The sequence below is a fragment of the Saccopteryx leptura genome, chromosome 11 (genome assembly GCF_036850995.1).
Source record: "Saccopteryx leptura isolate mSacLep1 chromosome 11, mSacLep1_pri_phased_curated, whole genome shotgun sequence".
NCBI classification, from domain to species: domain Eukaryota; kingdom Metazoa; phylum Chordata; class Mammalia; order Chiroptera; family Emballonuridae; genus Saccopteryx; species Saccopteryx leptura.
The window spans coordinates 52,037,172-52,059,819 of NC_089513.1; positions in this window are offsets into that span (position 1 = coordinate 52,037,172).

The following is a 22,648-nucleotide window of genomic DNA, read 5'->3' on the forward strand; positions in this document are numbered from 1 at the left end:
GTAGGCGTAAATGTAAGAATAGTCTTGACACCTTCTGTTATATATGTGGCTGTTACACACTTCAACGTCAAAGGCGCAATATTTCATTATTTGTGACACATGCATATATTACCTATTTTCAAGTTCCCCTTGGTGATCAAGACAAGAATTGGGCTTCTCGTATTGTGTGTCATAATTGTGAGGAAATGCTTCATGACTGGACAAAAGGAAAATGCAAAGGAATGCCTTTTGGTATTCCCATGGTTTAGCGTGAACCTAATGACCACAGCAGTGACTGTTATTTCTGTCTAATCCATACAAAGGGCATTGGCAAGAAAAAATGGCATATGATTGCATATCCTAATATTCCTTCAGCAATACGACCTATCCCACACTCTGAGACACTCCCGCTTCCAGTTTTCAATGGTTTTATTTCTTCTAAGGATGAAGAAAGTGAACATGGTGTTCAAGTGTATTTTGATAAGATGCATGAGGAAATGGTTGTAGAATCTGAAGGGTCTTCTTCTGATGCCAAGCAGTCATTAACCTCTCAGCAGTTTAGCTGAATTGAATGACTTAATAAGAATGACATAAAAATTGTCCTCAACTTACTGAAGTATGAAGAGCATAACTGGATCATTTGTGTGGATCTTAAAATGGTAAATTTCCTGCTAAGACAACAGAGAAGTTTCAAGAAGTATCCCTGCTTTCTGTGTTTCTGGAACAGCTGAGCTTAGGAGAAACACTGGACACAGAAGGAGTGGCCAAAACATGAAGCTCTGGAAGTAGGGATGCAAAATATTGTGAATGAACCTGTAGTTAATTGAGACAAAATCATTTTACCCCACTTCACATCAAACTTGGCTTAATGAAGCAGTTTGTTCAGGCTTTGAATAGAGAAAGTAAATGCTTTCAACATATCATTTCTGCTTTTTCCTGCCTTGTCTTTCAAGAAGATAAAAGCAGGTGTATTCAATGGACCTCAAGTTTGAACCCTCATACATGACGAAGAATTTGCCGGGAAGATAAATAAGGAGGAGAAAGCAGCATGGTAGTCTTTTGTGGCAGTTACAAAGAACTTTTTGGCAACAAAAAAGCAGAAAACTATGAACTTCTGGTTCAAAGAATGCTGTTGGCTTTCCGTGACATTGGATGTAACATGAGCATTGAGATTCACTTCCTGAACAGTCACCTTGATAAGTTTTCTGAAAATCTTGGAGCTGTTAGTGATGAGCAGACTACTGCTAGAGCATCAAACAAGATTGTCCTCAACAAGTACACAAACACAAGAGCTACAAACAGAAATTTTTGCCTGAATAAAATTTAAATAACTTTTGCACAAATTTTATGATTAAAATAAGTGTCTTAATATATTCTATTTTGAAATTGTAGATAAATTCTGATGCAATCATATCTTTTAGTGTATTACTGTATTTACTGCATTATATAAATCAGTGGTAGTCAAACTGGTCCTTACCACCCACGTTCCAGCTTTCATGGTGGGTGGTAGTAGAGCAACCAAAGTATAAATAAAAAAGATAGATTTAACTAAAGTAAGTTGTTTTATGAAGATTTATTCTGCCAAACTTAGCGAAAATCCAACACAAAGTACTTGATAAGCAATTATTATTATATGCATTTACTTTCTGTAACTCTGCTTTATAAATTTTACATAGTAAAGTTACATCTCTACTTTATAAATCACCATTACTGTGGAACCAGTGGGTGGTTAGAAAATTTTACTACTAACAGAGATACAAAAGTGGGATGTAGGAATAAAAAGGTTGACTACGTTTGATATAAATTATATTTTCACAAAGATGATCCCCAAGAAGACATTCTACTTCATTATGTTAAACTAAATGTTGAAAATTTTACAATAAGGTGAAAACCTAAAATCTTGAATTGCAAAAAAACTGTAGCTTACAGAGAAAAACTAATGTCAGATTTGAGATCAGCACACTCGAATTAGGTAAGAACAAGTGTTTTTATGGATGCAACAAAAATTTTGTTCCCCAGTATAATTTAAGTTTCACCCTAAGTATCTGAAAAACAAACAAACACAACAGAAGGCAAGAAAAAGAAGAAAATACATATTAAAAATAAGAGCAGAAACTAATTAAATAAAAAACAAAATAACAGAGAAAAAATAAATAAAACTTGGTTCTTTGAAAAAATTAACAAAATTGTAAAACCATTAGCTAGAATAAGCAAAAAACAAACAAACAAAAAAACAAACAAACACAGATTACTAGAATTAGAAATGAAAGAGAAAAGAAAAACTATAGAAAAAAAATCAGTAAAACAAGGAGCTGGTTCTTTGAAAAAGTCAACAAAATTGACAAACCCTTGGCAAGACTCACCAAGGAAAAAAGAGAAAGGACTCATATAAATAAAATCCAAAATGAAAGAGGAGAAATCACCACAGATATCATAGATATACAAATAATTATTATAGAATATTATGAAAAACTATATGCCACCAAATTTAACAATCTAGAAGAAATGGATAAATTCTTAGAACAATACAACCTTCATAGACTGAGTTATGAAGAAGCAGAAAGCCTAAACAGACCAATAAGCAGGGAGGAAATAGAAAAAACTATTAAAAACTTCCCCTAAAATAAAAGTCCAGGCCCAGACGACTATACTAGTGAATTCTATCAAACATTGAAAGACTTGGTTCCTATTCTACTCAAAGTCTTCCAAAAAATTGAAGAGGAAGCCATACTTCCAAACACATTTTATGAGGCCAACATAACCCTCATACCAAAACCAATTTAAATATAGGCAGAGGACCTTAACAGACACTTCTCCCAAGAAGACGTACAAATGGCCAGCAAATATATGAAAAGATGCTCATCTTCACTAGCTGTTAGGGAAATGCAAATCAAAATTACAATTAGATGCCACCTCGCACCTGTTGTAATGGCTGTTATCAACAAGAAAAGTAATAACAAGTGTTGGAGAGGCTGTGGAGAAAAGGGACCTTCATTCACTGCTGGTGAGAATGTAAACTGGTACAGCCACTATGGAAAATGGTTTTAGAGGGTTCTCAAAAACTTAAGACTATCTATCATATGACCCAGCAGCCCCTCTTTTGGGTATCTACCTTAAATTTTTGAAAACATTCATTCATAAAGATATATGTAGCCCTATGTTCACTGCAGCATTATTCACAGTGGCCAAGACATGGAAACAATTGCAGCGTCCTTCAATAGATGATTAGGCAAAGAAAACGTGATATATACATATAATGATGAGCTGTGATAAGATCATACTATAAAGCATCAGTAAAACTACTCCATATAGTTTGTTGTTCTACTATTATTGAACTCTACAAAACTAACATATTTAGAGACCAAAAGTGCAATAATACCCTGAATGATTATGACTTTGTAAACTCTATACTTCTTTCTTTTGTTAAATGTGTAAATGATGGTTTGTGATAACATGGAGTGAATTGAACCAATTTGGTTTCTCCTTTCTAGAAGCCTACAGTAGACAATGTTTATAAATATGTATTCATTTCTTAACCCTTTCCCAAACTAACTTTTACAATTTGAATTATATAGCTATGATGCCCTTTTATTAAAGACAATATGGTGTCAGAGAAAGAGTCCTCAACTGGAGGTGAAATGATGTTTGAGTAAAGTTCTATTACTTACTGGCTGCACCTCAACTCGACTTCAGATAGGAACTCGAACTTCAGATAGGAACAATATCCGACTTGTCCAACTCAGGTGTTATTAGACTGATGAAATGTGATGATAATGTATGTAACAGATAATCATTTGTAACGGGGATAAAGTAGCAAAAGTCCAAGGCAATAAGTTAATTTTTGTTGCTTAGTTGTAACAGATAATGGGTTTGAAAATCACTGGAAAGAAAAGCATTGGTGGAGTAGGAGGGAGAGAGGGAGGGAGTTTAGGGGAAGAATAGGGGAAGAAAAGAGAAAAAGTTCATAGAAAGCCACTGAATATAAACTTGGAGGCAAAGATTTTTAAGTTTATTGACAGACAAAACATCTATTAGAGTGACTCCTTGAGGTTAGTTAGATTCAAGGATAATCCATCTTTTTATTTCTTGTACTGCCTCGTAGAGTATTTTACATGTTGTAGGTGTTCATTCTTAAATTTTCTAGAAAGCAGAGCTCATGTTTTAATTGGAGGTACAAACTTAAGGACTGAGCTATATCTTAAATGTTCATTTTTCAAAAATCTGAAGTTAGAGGGACTGGGTTTCCTATTCATGCAATAGTATCCCAGCTACTTTTCACCACTAGTGTCCCAATCTGGCTTTTAATTCCACAAACCCACAAAGCCCCCAAACTGTAATCTCTCCCACACAATTTGGATAACAGGGTTCCATTGTTTAAACTGTCTTTATATCTCCCTAATTTCTGCCTGGTTTTGCCTCCTCTCTTGACTAATTTATTTCATGTGCAATTGACCTCAGTGCTTCAGTTTTTGAAAACTACACCTGCTACATAGCTCAATCCATGGAATAAAAATAATAAAAATTTTACAGTCTTAAAGCAAAGGAGGAGTTTTAATTAGCACTTAGAAATTCATTTGTGTGTAGAGAAATAAAATAATGTTTTTGCCAATACTGTTGCTATGCAACTACTATGCTATGACAACTAGCACTGAAATGAAACATAACTTCCTAAGTGGAGGGTGGTTTTGAAAGAATATGGTTAGAGACTGTTAATCAAAGCCAGCATCTTCTGGAACCTCCTGAAGGAATGAACGGGAGAGGAAGTCAAGAGCTTTATAAGAGCTTTTAGTTTTGGGGGTTTATTTTTGGTTGTTTCTTTTTGTTAAGGCAGTCCAAATGCAGACCCATGCAGTAGTTCCTTAAATCCTAGAATTATCTCAGGCAGTGTATCTAGAATGCACAACTAATTATGATTAAAGCAGTAATGAGCCACCTACAGCAGTTATGATGCAAAAGAGACACATCACAATTAAAATTCTTTAAACTTTTAAACTGTAACTGAAATAGAATGCACACTTTTGTAACGGAGAGAGCATGATCACAAAGACTCTGCAGCTCCTCTAGGAAATGGTGTAAAACCCAGTCATTTATACATTTGCTGAACAGTTTTTGAAATGAATGTATTTTATTAAAAAAATGTTAGAAAATCTAATAATGGCATCAAGTATTACAGAAAATAAGATATGTCTTGGGGATATTTTCTTTGTATGAGACAAAGCATTCTCTGTCTCTTTTGTTATTTCTCCTTTTTTTGTGGTGTGCCAAAGTATAGCCCCACTATGCTTTGGCTATTTTTCTCAACACACAAAAAAGTTTGTAAACAATAAAAGCCTAAAAGAACATGGAGAAAGACTAACACATTTACACAAACTAGGCCATCTAGCAATCACCAAATCTGCTACAAAAGCCTAGACAAATACAATAACCAGAGGGGGCATTAATTATGGGGAGACAAGAACCCAGGATCAGACACACATCACCGAATGCATTCTATTGTACCTGCCCCGTTACAGTAGTGAGGCAGGTTTTCTGTGACTTCACAGCTCCTAAACAGAACCTGCTTTTCTCACTTAGCCACTATGACACCAAGCACTGCTTGCTGCAGCACGGCAGGGTGCTGACTCTGTGCACCACAGAGAAACCATCCCTTATGTTCTCTTTGGGAGCCAAGGGAGAAAAGCAAAGAATTTTTAAAGGTTAAGGAATTGGTCATTGCTTCATATTCATGCCTGAATAAAGACTTTCTACTTTTCCCTCCTTATGAAGAAGAAAGTAATTATAGGGTCTGTACAAGTCAGGGTTCTCTAGAGAAACAAAACTAATAGGATACAGGTATAAGTTTTTCGTCTTAAATATTATATATAGAGCTGAGACATTTTGAAATTTTTCTTATACTTTGTTCACTTTATGTGTTGCAAGCTGAACCACCACTCCAATTAGAACCCTTTCAAACTCTTTACAAAAGTTCCAGCGATTCGTTTGAAAGACATTTTAGTAATTGTAGGACATAAAAACTTACTCTAGTTCACTAAAAAGATAATTATTGTGTTTATTGGTCCTTAGAAATCCTGAGTGCCAGTGATGCTAAAATCTGCTAGAATTTTAATTTTCCACTAAATACAACCTGTAAATCTAATTGTAAGTTTTATGATTTTGTTTCTAGCTATGATACAATAAACACCAGCCACAACACAGGAAATAAGAATGAATATGTCTGATAAGGGGTTAATAACCAAAATTTATAAAGAACTTGTAAAACTCAACACCAGGAAGACAAACAATCCAATCAAAAAATGGGCAAAAGAAATGAATACACACATCTCCAAAGAGGACATACAGATGGCCAATAGATAGATGAAAAAATGTTCAACATCATTAATTAGTAGAGAAATGCAAATTAAAACCAGAATGAGATGTCACCTCATACCAGTCAGAATGGCGCTCATCAACAAAACAACACAGAATAAGTGCTGGCAAAGATGTGGAGAAAAGGGAACCCTCCTGCACTGCTGGTGGGAATGCAGACTGGTGCAGCCACTGTGGAAAACAGTATGGAGATTCCTCAAGAAATTAAAAATGAAACTGCCTTTTTTTTTTTTTTTTGTATTTTTTTGAAGTTGGAAACGGGGAGGCAGTCAGACAGACTCCCGCATGCGCCCCATCGGGATCCACCTGGCACACCCACCAGGGGGCGATGCTCTGCCCATCTGGGGTGTCGCTGTGTTGCAACCAGAGCCATTCTAGCACCTGAGGCAGAGGTCACAGAGCCATCCTCAGCACCTGGGCCAACCTTGCTCCAATGAAGTCTTGGCTGCAGGAGGGGAAGAGAGATAGAGAGGAAGGAGAGGGGGAGGGGTGGAGAAGCAGATGGGCGGTTCTCCTGTGTGCCCTGGCTAGGAATCGAACCCGGACTCTTGCATGCCAGGCCAACACTCTACCACTGAGCCAACCGGCCAGGGCCTAAAATGAAACTGCCTTTTGACCCAGCCATTTCACTTATAGGAATATATCCCAAGAACACCATATTACTGACTCAAAAAAAGAAATGCACCCCCATGTTTATGGCAGCATTGTTCACAATAGCAAAGATCTGGAAACAGCCCAAGTGTCTGTCAGTGGACAAGTGGATTAAAAAGCAGTGGTACACACACACACACACACACATACACACACACACACACACACAATGGAATACTATGGGACCCTGAAAAAGATGGAAATATATCTTTTGCAACAACATGGATGGACCTGGAAACTATTATGTTAAGTGAAATAAGCCAGGCAGAAAAAGAAAAATATCATATGACCTCATTCATTTGAGGAATCCAAGGAACAATGAGAAATGAGGAAGGGAATTAAACCTGAATGGAAGGGGGGAAGGAGCTGTTCGGAGAGGGGTAAGGGAGATTTTGAGGGTAATACAGGGGACGGGGGATACATTCAGGGAGACACTGGAATCTATTTAAACGCAACAAACAAACAAATAAATAAATAGAAAATAAGAATGAAAATTTGCCAAATATGCCAGAATATACAAAAATTCTCACTAATTTTATGGAAGTCAATTATTACTACTTGATTAATATATGACCATGCATCTTTAAAATCAAAAAAATTAAAACTTTTAGAACTAGTTTAGCGATGCAGTTACCACTAGATTTATCCTATATCAACAAACAATAATAAAATAAAACAAAAATATTTTTCATTCAGAAAGAAAAACATGAAATATATAGAATTAGCAAGAAAAGTTTGCAATTCTTATGAAAAATAGTTTCAGGACTTGATTGGAAGAAGCAAAGGGAATGAAAAATATTAAGATACATATTTTTGCTAGAATGATTAACTATTATAGAAAAATAATACTTTCTAAATAAATATAGTGGTTTAATTCAATCCTGATAATATTTTTATGAACTGAAAAAAATTACTTTAAAGTTTATTTGGAAGAGCAAGTATAACAATACTTTTTTAAAAGTTTCAAACAGAGATGACATGATAGTAAGTTACTGTTGCGTCCAAGTTGGGAGGTAAGGGACGAAAGGCTGCGAGGCATCAGGAGCCTAATTCAGTAATAGAATACAAGTTAGAAAGGACCATCACAAAACAATGGGGCTAGATTATTTAAAAAAGAATTTGGGGGAAATTTGGTCTTTCAGAAAGAGATTATTCAAAAAGAGTTTGAGGGAAATGAATCAAATTTAAGCCTCACATTACACTCTAACAAAGAGTTAAATGTAAAAAAAAAAAGTGGAGAAATATATTTAACTGATCTTTTGATGGGCAAAGAACACAAATAAATGAAGAGAACACAAAGAAAAGTGTAGTAAATATGTCTGGGTAGAACTTTAAATGTTATGCTTGCCAGTTAAAGGCTGTTTTCATTTACCTCTCATCAGTGTCCAGGCGGTCCTGTTTCTGACATCGGAGGACGAGGAGATGTATTTCTAGTTGTCTGTGCTCTGACGTTGTGCATCTGAGCTTTACTTGTCAGAGTTGTTCCTTAAACTTCAGTTTGTCCCAAGCTTGCATCTCACTCCTTCACTTGTGTAGTTATCTTAACCAAAGCAAAAACCCAGACAGGAGCTTCAGTTAGCCGTGGAGTCTAGGTTTGTTCAATAATGCTTAGCTGTAAATTGGATCAACACGAAATCCATTCAGGTGTTACTCATTTGACAAGCCCAACTGCACTGCATATTGTTGGATGAGGTTACTACAATGATCCTGAGCAAACCATAAAGGGAACATCTCTTTTTTCTCATAACATTTGGTTTTGAATTATGAATCATACAATTTTAAATATTGCTTCACATTCCTCCTAGACACTTCCAACAGCCTGTCGAGCTTTTAACACTCAATCGCCAACAGCTCTTCCTCAAAGCTGGCAACACCTGCAGCAATTTAGGGGTCTATTCTAAGCATACTTATCCCTCACCTTGGAGAGAATGCAATCTCTTTTTTTTTTTTTTTTTTTTATTTATTTATTTTTATTTCTGAAGCTGGAAACGGGGAGAGACAGTCAGACAGACTCCCGCATGCACCCGACCGGGATCCACCCAGCACGCCCACCAGGGGCAACGCTCTGCCCCTCCGGGGTGTCGCTTTGCTGCGACCAGAGCCATTCTAGTGCCTGGGGCAGAGGCCAAGGAGCCATCCCCAGCGCCCGGGCCATCTTTGCTCCAATGGAGCCTTGGCTGCAGGAGGGGAAGAGAGAGACAGAGAGGAAGGAGGGGGTGGGGGGTGGAGAAGCAAATGGGCGCTTCTCCTATGTGCCCTGGCTGGGAATCGAACCCGGGTCCCCCGCATGCCAGGCCGACACTCTACCGCTGAGCCAACCGGCTAGGGCGAGAATGCAATCTCTTATTCAACCTCCTCCAACTTCAGTTTAAAAGACTTCGAAATCACCTGACTCACTTTGGCAACCAAGGCTCCAAGAAGTTTAGTTGCAACTGAGGGGCTAGGAATAACTTTAACGTTAAAGCAGGTTTGCCTGACCTGGGGTAGCACCGTGGATAAAAGTGTTGACCTGGAATGCAGAGGTCATTGCTTTGAAACCCCAGGCTTGTCTGGTCAAGGCACATACGAGAAGCAAATAAGTTGATGCTTCCCACTCCTACCACCACTTTCCTCTCTCTCTCTTCTCTCCAAAATCAATAAAGAAAATTAAAAAAAAAATTAAAGCAGATTTCCACTTACTTGTTGCTAATTTAAATTGAGCTGCCAATGCTGCCTCTAAGTTTTAAACATACAAATGGCAGTTCTACAAATATAAACCGAGGAATTGGCTCATGATCTTTTACCCATGAGATAAATCTGTGGCTCTTTTCTGCTGCTGGGAAAGAGGTATCAATCTCACCTGTTTCTTCCTCCACCTGGATATCCTGAATTAATCCCTGACTGCCCTCGCCACACACCGTGAAGTCACCTGTGGCAGGAGACTTGTGCCTTTCTTGTGCCATTTGTATGATTGGCCAACACTTGTCCCTAAATGATACACAGGCAGGCCAAAGAAATTTCAAATGGTTCATGGCTCAAAGGTGTCACCCCAATACAGAATGTATAAAATTGCAGCCATGTTCTTAGACCCTCAGAACATCTTCATGCGAACATTTCTAGGCCAGTGGAATATGTGCGAGAGCCCCTTCCCTACAACATCATTATAATATCTATACCACCCAAGCAATCTATAAATTCAACGTAACTGCTATTAGAATACCAATGGCATACTTCAAAGATATAGAACAAATATTCCAAAAATTTATGTGGAACCAAAAGCAACCCAAATAGCCTCAGCAATCTTGAAAATGAAGAATAATGTGGGAGGTATCACATTTCCTAATATCAAATTATATTACAAGGCCATAGTGATAAAACAGCTTGGTACTGGCATAAGAACAGGCATGCAGGTCAATAGAACAGAACAGGGAATCCAGAAATAAACCCACACCTTTATGGTAAATTGATATTTGACAAAGTAGGTAAAAGCATACAATGGAGTAAAGACAGTGTCTTTTAACAAATGGTGTTGGGAAAATTGGACAGGATCAGCAAAAAAAATGAAACTAGACCATCAACTTACACCATTCATAAAAATAAACTCAAAATGGATAAAAGAATTAAATGTAAGTCATGAAACCATAAACATTTCGGAAGAAAACATAGGCAATAAACTCTTTGATATCTCTTGTAGCAATATTTTTGCTGATTTATCTCTGGGCAAGTGAAATAAAGGAAAAAATAAACAAATGGGACTATATCAAACTAAAAATTTTTTGTACAGCAAAAGACACCATGAAGAAAATAAAAAGACAACCCACACAACGGGGGAACATACTTGCCAATACATCTCATAAGGGGTTAATAACCAAAGTTTTAAAGAACTTCTAAAACTCAACACCAGGAAGATAAAGAATCCAATTAAAAAATGGGCAAAAGAATTGAATCGACACTTCTCTATAGGACTTAGGGATGGCTAATAGGCATATGAAAAAAATGTTTAACATCACTAATCATCACAGAAATGCAAATTAAAACTACAATGAGATAGCACCTCATACCTGTCAGAATGGCACTCATTAACAAATCAACACACAATAAGTGCTGGTGAGTCTGTGGAGAAAAGGGAACCCTCCTGCACTGCTGGTGGAAATGCAGACTTTTGTAGCCACTGTAGAAAACAGTATGGAGTTTCTCAAAAAATTAAAAATGGAACTCCCTTTTGACCCAGCTATCTCACTTTTAGGAATATATCCTATGAATACCAAATCACTGATTCAAAAGAAGATATGCACCCCCATGCTTATTGCAGCATTGTTTACAATAGCCAAGATCTGGAAATAGCCCAGTTGTCCATCAGTAGACAAGTAGATTAAAAAGCAGTGGTACATATAAACAATGGAATACTACACAGACATGAAAAAGAAGGAAATCTTACCTTTTGCGATGACATCGATGGACCTCGAGATTATTATGCTAAGTGAAATAAACCAGGCAGAGAAAGAAAAATATCATATGACCTCACTTTTATGTGGAATCTAATGAACAAAGTAAACTGTGGAATGGAATAGAGGCCAAGGCGGGATCACAGGGAGTAGAGGGACAGCTGTCAGAGGGAAGGGGGATGAGAGGATGGGATCAGAGGAGGTGAAGTGATTAGTGAAACTATATATACATAACACATAGATACAGATAACAGGACAGGATATCCTAGAGGGAAGGGGAGAGGAAGTTAGGGAGAGGGGGCAATGGTGTAATGGGTGACACAGGGGTGGGGTTGAGGGTATTATATTGAGTGGAACACTTGAGTCTATGTTAACATAATAAATTAAATTTAATAAAAATTAAAAGATTAAAAATATATATAATGGAAAGAACAACTCTTATAATATTGTCATAATTAAATGAGGCCAATGTCACCCTAATAAATTCAATATTATTTTTTTTTTTAAAAAAGAAAGCTCCCAAAGAAGAATTGAATAAGGTGCTACAGTAAAGCTCTATGGAAATGTGACCTTTGTTCTGTATTAGAATGCTGAAGAAGTATAGGGGTAATATGAGCCTGCTTTCATTGCTCAAGAGATAGATGAGCAATCCAGGTCTAAAAGACAAAGTTATTCAGTCTAGTTATTCTCTTCTTCATTTTGCTTTCTTTCTTCTAATGTTTAAAAAATATTATGTTTTAATTACAATTTACATTCAAAATTATTTTGTATTAGTTTCAGGTATACAAATAGCAATTAGGTAATCATATACTTTAAGAAGTGTTCTTCCCAATGATTTCAAGTTCTTTACAAATTTTGTTTATTAAACCCTTCCTGGATGTATTATTGGCAAATGTGTTCTCACATTCAGTGGGTTATCTGTTCATTTTGTTGATGGTTTTCTTTGCTGTGCAAAAAGTTTTTTAGTTTGACGTAGTTTCACGTGTTCATTTTTCCTTTTGTTTCCCTTGTCTGAGGAGATATATCAGAAAAATAATATTGCTAAGAGAAATGTCAAAGATTTTACATTATTCTTTTATAAAGTTTTATGGTTTCAAGTCTTACATTTAAGACTTTAATTCATTTTCAGTTTATTATTGTGTATAGTAAAAGAAGGTGGTATTGTTTTGATTTTTTGAATGTATCTGTCCAATTTAATAAGACCTTTTGTTAAATAAATTGTCTTCACTCCATTTTATGTTCTCGCCTACTTTGTCAGAGATTAATTGACCATAGAGGCAAGGTTTTTCTCTAGGCTTTCTATTCTATTCCATTGATCTATGTGTCTGGTTTTGTGCCAGTACCATGCTACTTTGATTACTATAGCCGTATAGTAGTGTTTAATATTAAGTAATGTGATATGTCCAACTTTGTTCTTCTTTTTAAGATTTCTGAGGCTATTTGAGGTCTTTTGTGGTTTCATACAAATTTTTGGATTCTTTGTTCTAGTTTTGTGAGAAATGCCATTGCTCTTTTAATAGGAATTGCATTCAAGCTATTGATTTTTTGGCTAGTGTGGACATTTTTACAATGTTGATTTTTCCTATCCATGAACACAGTATATGCTTCCATTTGTTTGTATCTACTTTGATTTCTTTCTTCAATGTCTCCTAATTTTCTGAGTACAGGATTTCATTTATTTACCTTTCCTGTTAAATTTATTCCTAGGTAATTTATTATCTCTGATGTGATTTTAAATGGGTTTGCTTTCTTAGTTTTTTTTCTTCAAGTTTATTGTTGGTATGTAAAAAAATACAACTGATTTTTAAATATTTATTTGGTATTTTGGTATTTTACTGAATTAATTTTAAGTTCTAGGTGTTTTTGGTGAAATCTTTAGGGTTCTCTAAAAATAGTATCATGTCTTCTGCAAATAATGACAGTTTTACTTTTCCAATTTGGATGCCTATTATATATTTCCTCTTCTTTTCTGATTACTGTGACTAGGACTTCCAGTAATATGTTAAATAAGAGGGGTGAAAGCAGACATCCCTATCTTGTATTTGATCTTAAAGAAAATACATTTATTTTTTCTTCATTGAGTGTGGTGTTAGCTGTGGGTTTGTCATATGTGGCGTTTATTATACTGTGGTATATTCCCTGTATTCCTACTTTGCTCAGAGTTTTTTTTTTATCATAAATGGGTGCCTGGTTTATCAATTTTTTCTGAATCTACTGATATAATCATGTGATTTTTATTCTTCATTTTGTTTATGTTGTTTTTACACATTTATCGATTTGTGAATATTGTACCAACCTTGCATCCCACAAATAAATCCTACCTGATCATGGTGTATGATCTTTTTAATTTATTGCTGAATTCAGTTTGCTAATATTTTGGCAGATTTTAACATCTATGTTCATAAAGAATATTGGCTTATAATTTTTTTCATTGTATTTTCTTTATCTGGTTTTGGATCTGGATAATGCTCGCCTTGTAAAATGAGCTTGGAAGTGTCTGTTCCTCTTGCATATTTTGGAATAGTTTGAGAAGAATAGTTGTTACTTCTTCTTTGAATGTTTGATAAAGATTCACCTGTGAAGCCATCTGATTACAGACTTTTCTTCATTAGAAGTTTTTTGAATACTGCTTTGATTTGGTTGATTGTAATTGGTCTATTCAGATTTTTTTATTTATTCTCGATTCAGTGTTGAAAATTTTATATTTCAAGGAATTTATTTATTCCAGATTGTCCAATTTGTTGTCATATAATTATTCATAGTATTTTTTTTTTATCTTTTGTAACTCTGTGGTGTCTGTTGCTTTCAATGTGCCACACTATTAGGAACATTGTGGACATAGAATTTAGAGAATAAGCTCTAGGAAAAGAAATTTCATGAGCAAAAAGGAAGGGAGTGTCACGGGTTGGCTTAAATAAGCTGAGCCTGGAGTGTGCTCCTCTATCAGTCAAGTAGGGGATACCCAGCAGCAAACTGCAACAGGGAGTCTGAACAGAAAAAGAAGAGAAGAAAAAAAAAACTTGGGTGATTTAGGACAGAGGAAAGATAAGAAGTTAAGTAAGAAAAGAAGAAAAATGTGAGAAAAATGAAAAGAAAGAAAAGGAAATCGGAAAAATAAGGAGAAGGAAGTAGGAAAAGACAAAAATTAAATGGTGTCTCAATTTTGTTACCCAACATAGACATTAATATGGTACAGAGAAGAGAGACTTGGAAGTGGGAGCTAAATTTAAACGCTAATTCCACCCTATATTTCACCTGACAAACTATAAACCATTGTAAAGTAGTGTCATTTTCTCTATTAATCAATTATACTTACTTTAACCATTTATGGATTAAGTACCTATTATATGTCAGGCATGTACTCATTGTTTGATAAATCCCTGCCCATCCCAAATTCTCCAAAGCCTCTCTAGGTATCACTAACTTACTGAAGAGGACTTTTACACTTAAGAAGTTTAAGAAATTTGTATAAGGAGGTCCTGGCTGGTGACTCAGAGGATAAAATGTCCTCCTGGCATGCCAGAGGTTGGAGGTTCAACACCTGGTCAGTGCACTTATGAGAAGCAAACAAGTTGATAGCCTGACAAGGCGGTGGTGCAGTGGATAGATCATCAGACTGGGATGCGGAGGACCCAGGTTCGAGACCCCGAGGTCGCCAGCTTGAGCACGGGCTCACCTGGTTTGAGCAAAGCTCACCAGCTTGAGCAAGGGTTATCAGTCTGCTGTAGCCCCATGGTCAAGGCACATATGAGAAAGCAATCAATGAACAACTAAGGTGTTGCAACGAAAAACTAATGATTGATGCTTCTCATCTCTCTCCATTCCTGTCTGTCTGTCCCTATCTATCCCTCTCTCTGACTCTCTCTCTGTCTCTGTAAAACAAAACAAAACCAAAAAAAAAATTTGCATAAGGTCACAAAGTCAATCAGTAGTGGAGCTTGTATTGAAATCCCAGTCAGTAGTCATATTCCAAAACTCATGATTTTTACCATATCATGTTGTTTGTCTTGTTTTAGAACAACAACAAAAATATTAAACGCTGGTCAGCTATCAGTCCTAAAAATATCTAACCTCTATAAAAATATGAAAAGTCAGTGAAGTAAAGGAAAGCTATACATTACTGTATTTCATTGTCTAACACTTAAATACTCAATAAATATTTATGAACTAAAGGATTTTTATTGTTCCTTCCTCCTTTTCTTCCTTTCTTTTGCTCTTCCTTTTTATTTTCTTTTTAATTTTATTTGTGTATTGCCTAATAATTTTTCCATGTAATATTCTTTCTTTTGTAAGTGTGACATACACATATTTTTGACATGAGTTCATAATGAGCAGTTGTAAAACATAATTTGGCCAATTTTTATTTTGTTATCCTTTCTCCTATTTTTATGTTTATTTATGATTTTTTTGTTTGTTCTATATTAATTTGGCTCTTGCTATTTTCTTTTGATTTAAAAATTATATATTATTTAAATAGTTTTTACTGAATTTCTATGTTTTTCAAAAACAGTTTCAGAATTATATTCTAAAATTATTCAGAACACGACTTAAGCAGGTATTTGCTATATTGATTCCTACCACCACCTCTTATAAGTCTTCTATTTGAGTTTCAAGCAGAATGTAAAATAGTAGAGAACTTGATTACTAAAATTGATATAGATACAAGGATCACATTTGGGTGTTTTTTTTTTTTAAGTATACATTGTAAGAAGAACAAAATTAGATTTTCTATTCCCCATAGAGCAACCAGAGTAGTATATGTCATTTTTCTTCTCTGAAGCCTTAAATGGTCTATATTAGCTCAGGAAAAACCCAAAATCCTCATAGGGGACACAAAGCCATACATAATTTGTTTTACATTACCTACTTGGCCTTATTTTCTATTCTTTCTATTTGCCATCTCTCAATCCACTCTAGCCACACTGGCCTCCTTTGAAATCCTTAACACATTAGCATGCTCTCACCTTGGGCTTTTACATGAGCTCTTTCCTCCATCTGAACCATTCCTCCACCAGATAAGCACAGGTTTAACTCCCTTACCTCCTTCAAATTTCAGTCAAAGGTCATTTTATGGTCGTGTTATATAAAAGTCTAGGCCCCAGAACGAACAAGTACTTTTTTTTTTACCTTGCTCGAAGCTGAGGTTTTGTTTGGTTTTGTGCTGTCTCTAAGATTATTGAATGAACTTTAGATTCTCTGTCAGAAATCAAAAAGAACTACAAGAAGATGTTAATGTTGATTTCAAGAGGGCTGAAGTGGTGGCTATAGGGTATATTGTGCCCTCATATAAACCCCCTCAGGACAAATTATCAGTCAAGTTATCACATAGGTGTGCTGCTTGGACAGGTTACTAGAAGTGTAAAATAGAATTAGAGCGCTGGAAGTACTGTCTTTACCACATACTAGATCACCTCCAATTAGGATGAAAAAATTGAACTTCAACAAACAATCAAAGCCTAATCTAGACATGACTCAAAAAAATTATTCAGACCTAGACATGAAAGCATTTTAGTGTGGAGAAAAGGGATACAGTATTGCCTAAAACGTGGTAATTACCATTTCTAAAATCACAGTTATAACAATAATAATCACCGTGTTACTGAGCATAGAAAGGATATATTGAAAGTTTAGAGTAAAAGGGAAGGTGGTATAGAGGAAATTAAAATATCATGAATATGTATTTAATGCTTACTATTTGCAAAGAACTATACTAAGCATTTTACCATATATCCACTCAAAAATTCTTCAAATAATCTTGCGTGGTTGGTGCTATTCTCATATAATCATTCTCCAGATGAGGAAACAGGTTTAGGTTATACAACCCATCTAAGAATATGCAGCTACTTAACATATCTGTGCATAAAGTCTCAAGTTTAGTTTTCCTATGGCCACATTCTAGGTGTTTAATTCTACTCTGATTCTCCATCCAATCAAATAGATGAAGAAAGTCAACTGGAGGTCTATTAAAAAAAATGACAGTAAGCAAAATCTGCAGGAAAGAAAACAAGATTTTTTTTTATTCAACAATTGAAGAGATGGAAAGCAGAAAATGAAAAATGTAGCACTTACGGCTAAATCTAACCCTCCAGAATTCATCAGGGAGAATATAGGTTGTATACCCCCCCCCAAAAAAAAAAGGCAAGAAAAAGAAACATGTAAAAAATAACTTTAGTAAAGTTAGTTTTGCCTGACGTTTGTAGAGGAAAAGAAAACAAATAGAGTGAAGAAGGAAGTCAGAGAATTTATAAGAGAACAGAATCTCTAATCCCTGGGGAAACTGGGCTGTACCGTAGGGACCAAACAGAGGAAATCTGAATGAAAAACATAATGGAAAAAAAGAGAAAAGGAATTTAGAACATGCCATGACAATACATAAATATGTTGTGAAAGACATATAAAATAGAAATCTATATTGTAAATAGTACATACATGCAAGTATATGTTTAAAGATAAAGGATAAATTTATTTTCAAGCAATAGAAAAATATTAATAAATTCACTAATTTGAACCAGATGTTCCCTAAATAAGTACTTATGTTTATCATACCAAGGCATTTAAGAAATAAAAATGCTCAGAATGTGCAAAAAATGCATTGTGAATTAGAATAAACATTAGTAATGCTGCATTTAATAAGTTAAATACTTAAGTATTCTTATTTAAACTATAGCCTAAAAATCCATAAACAAGAAAAGAGAAAGATAAAACAAAATGAGCAGGCCCTGGCCGGTTGGCTCAGTGGTAGAGCGTCGGCCTGGCGTGCGGGGGACCCGGGTTCGATTCCCAGCCAGGGCACATAGGAGAGGTGCCCATTTGCTTCTCCACCCCCCCTCCTTCCTCTCTGTCTCTCTCTTCCCCTCCCGCAGCCAAGGCTCCATTGAAGCAGAGATGGCCCGGGCGCTGGGGATGGCTCCTTGGCCTCTGTCCCAGGCGCTAGAGTGGCTCTGGTCGCGGCAGAGCGACGCCCCGGAGGGGCAGAGCATCGCCCCCTGGTGGGCAGAGCATCGCCCCTGGTGGGCATGCCGGGTGGATCCCGGTCGGGCGCATGCGGGAGTCTGTCTGACTGTCTCTCCCCGTTTCCAGCTTCAGAATAATACAAAAAAAAAAAAAGAGCAAGTAAATCAGATAAGATTTTATTTACAAAAACTAATAAAGCCATAAAATAAAATGCAATAAAAGTGTTCAAAAGTCAAATTATTTTTTCAGAAGAAAAATTGGTATCAACACAGCAAAGGTGAGAAAAATCCTATAAGATTAAACACTATATAAGAAAGAAGGAAAGCTCTACTTTCTTTAAAGATGTTAGAAAATGTTAAGATAATTAAATAAAGGAAGAATACCAATGATAATGCAAACCAAAAGCAATATTTATAGTTAGATGTTTTTAATATAGACAATTTATGGAAAGAAGAAAATTATTTTCAGCTGGAGCTGGAGGGAGTTAATTCTGAGTAGACAAAGTAGAGATGATGAAAATAAAGGTATATAAACAAAAATGAGAAAAGTGTAATTGTTGGTAGTTTTAGTAATAAAAAAATATGGTATCAAAATAGAAAATACATTTAATGAAAAATTATTTATGTAACTATTTAAAAGAAAAATAAAGAAAAGTGGTACAGGTTAAAGGTGAAATACCAAGAAATAGAAGACCAAGAAAATGTACAACTTAACAGAAAGCATCAGTATTGAAGTAAGAGCAGCATGCTTACTCCTAGATTTAAGAGCCCTTTTCTGAGTTATTTTTAAGAATTCTAAGTGAGAAGGTACATTCTTTGGTGCTTTTTCCACTGGTTTATTAAGAACAAGTAAACCAGTAGCATGAGAAGGTTTTAAATAAAGACAGTTTTAAAAGGAGGAAGAGGTAAAAAAAAAAAAAAAGGATTACGTTTAGAAATGGCAGCTTTCTCTTTAAACCATCTGATTAGCAGATATGTTGCTAAAACATGCATTATCTTCATTCATCTTCATTAATTCTAGAAGACAGGAATCATGTCTTATCATCCTTGAATAATGAGCAGTATACTTCATAAATGGACACTGAACAGAATAGGATATGTGAACATACTGTGTATTGGTGTGATCCTTGTGCTAATTCATGAATGAAAAAGTAAATTAAAAATAATTTATGATCTGAGTTGAAGGAAAACATTAAATTTGATAGTGGTAAAGTATACATTTGAAAAGGAGTTTGGTGCACAGTATTCAAAATGTACACAAACAACATCACCTTTAATATCACCTTCTTGATCCATCAAAACTATGCTTTGTACATGTGATATTGCTAAAGCTAAGAATAGAAGGTGGTGGGTATTTAAAATACAGGGTCCTTGGGTTAAGACACAGTTCTGTTCCTAAGACAGTGACGTAACCCGAATTTGGTGTAAATTGAAACACACCCTAGCCTAAGTCACTTACCTATCCTAACACAGTTAGAAAATCATAACCTATTCTAGAACATAAAAATACAACTAAGCCACAGAAAAAGGAAAAGGACATAAATATACTGTACTGTACACTGTACGGTAGTAACAGAAAAAATGACAAAAAATGAGTGTAAAAAAAAAGTATCATGTTAATGGCGTAAGCCAAAACACATGTCTCCATTTTTTAAACTTTTTATGGGAGTGAGTGTCATAAACTCAAAACGCCATATGTTGAGACTGTCGTAGCCTGAGGACCCCCTGTATACCAACTGTTCCTCATCTGTTTTGTAGGTTAGTTAGATAACATTGGGGCCACCGGTGGACTTCAAGCGGGCTGGATTGCCAGAAGGAGGTCAGTTAAAAGACTCATGTGAGGTGCTAAATGAAATGAGAACTGTGTACACTAAAGCTCACATGTCAACATTTTAATCATCTGTATCTCAGAATGTGACAGTATTTTGGAGATAGGGCCTTTAAAGAGGTAATTGATGTTAAATAAGTTCATTGAGGAGGCCCTAATTCAACATGGCTTGAATTAGTCACCTTGTAGGAAGAGGTGGTTGGTTCACAGGAACTCATAACATTTTTTCTTTTTAGATTTTATTTATTCATTTTAGAGAGAGGAGACAGAAAGTGAGACAGAGAGAGACAGAGAAAGAGAAGAGGGGGAGGAGCAGAATGCATCAACTCCCATATGTGCCTTGGGTAGGCAAGCTGGAATTTTGAACCAGTGACCTCAGTATTCCAGGTTGACGCTTTTCATGAATGAAAAAATAAATTAAAAATAATTTATGGTCTGAGTTGAAAGAAAACATCAAATTTGATAGTGGTTAAAGTATACATTTGAAAAGGAGTTTGGTGCACAGTATTCAAAATGTACACAAACAACATCACCTTTAATATCACCTTTTTTTTTTTTTTTCCCCCCGAAGCTGGAAACAGGGAGAGACAGTCAGACAGACTCCCTCATGCGCCCGACCGGGATCCACCCGCACGCCCACCAGGGGGCAACGCTCTGCCCACCAGGAGGTGATGCTCTGCCCCTCCGGGGCGCCGCTCTGCCGTGACCAGAGCCACTCTAGCGCCTGGGGCAGAAGCCAAGGAGCCATCCCCAGTGCCCTGGCCATCTTTGCTCCAATGGAGCCTCGCTGCGGGAGGGGAAGAGAGAGACAGAGAGGAAGGAGAGGGAGAGGGGAGGAGAAGCAGATGGGCGCTTCTCCTGTGTGCCCTGGCCGGGAATCGAACCCAGGATCCCTTGCACACCAGGCCGACGCTCTACCACTGAGCCAACCGGCCAGGGCAATATCACCTTCTTGATCCATCAAAACTATACTTTGTACATGTGATATTGCTAAAGCTAAGAATAGAAGGTGGTGGGTACCTTCTGTGCTACCACAAGTCAGGCCAGGAGTTCATAACTTTTAGATAGGTAGATAGATGAGTGTGTGTGTGTGTGTGTGTGTGTGTGTGTGTGTGAGAGAGAGAGAGAGAGAGAGAGAGAGGAAGTGAGAAAGGAAAGAAGGAAGGAAGGAAAGGAGAGAGGGAGGGAGGGAGGGAGGGAGGGAGGAAGGAAGGAAGGAAGGAAGGAAGGAAGGAAGGAAGGAAGGAAGGAAGGAAGGAAGGAAGGAAGGAAAGAGGAAGTAAGAAATCAAGAGATATATATGTAGAAAGGTAGAAAGAGATCAGACATAGAACAAAGCATAGTGTTTCATTAATCAAAGATATAATTAATAAAATTTTGTATATCAGAGTTTCAACAAGATAAAAGAGAAAAATGAGGGAAAAATAATCATAAATAAAGCGTATGAATTTAATCATAAGGAAGGCTACTTCATCCTCTGTGACTTGACAAAAGTGGACAAGAATAGGCATATAGATGTAAATACATTTTTGTGTGCAAAGTAAGAGAAGGGAGATTGATTCCTATCTCAGCTGATGTTTCCAATTTCCTTGATAGAGTGAAAAGGCAGGTAACAAAGGTAAGAGAAGTGAGGTTTGTTGAAATGAATACTAAAGATTTGGAACGGTTGTTTATAGAAAAAATAGAATCAAGAATAGTGATATTTTCAAGTTTCTTTTCTTTGACAACATAGACAGTAATGAGTTATAAATTTTCTGAGTCCATATCAATAATAGATAAGGTAAACTTTTTTCTCTTTTATTATTAAATTTCCTGGGGTAACATTGGTTTATAGCATTATATAAACTGCTTACAGTAGAATGCTAAGAGCTGATGGGTAATTGCAGAGAGAGAGCTGGATTTGGAAAATCATCCCTTTGTAACCATTATAATAAAAACTGGATCAGGTCAGAACCTCAATGGAAGCTAAAACTAAGAGGAACTTGTGATGGGGAGAAGGATATTTGCATGATTAAAAAGTGTCTCTCCACAGACCACTTATGACTTGTAAGGGAGAAAAAGAAAGTGAAATTATACAGTGGAGAAATCAGGCCACTCCGTGACCAATTTGTGGCACCATTGAGAAACAGATAAACATCATATACCTCTAGATGTGATATCCTGAGAAGGACACAACACATTATATATTCATTAATATGAATAAGTGGTGAATAAAACATTGAATTAAGTTTTTTTGTTGTTATGAGAAAGCAATCAGTGAACAACTAAAGTGCTGCAATGAGGAATTGATGCTTCTCATCTCTCTCCCTTCCAGTTTGTCCCTATCTGTCCCTCTCTCTGACTCTCTCTGTCTCTGTCACACACACACACATACACACACACACACACACAAAGATTTTTGTTGTTTTTAGAAACTTGACTACACTTCAGTGACTGAAAAACATTTC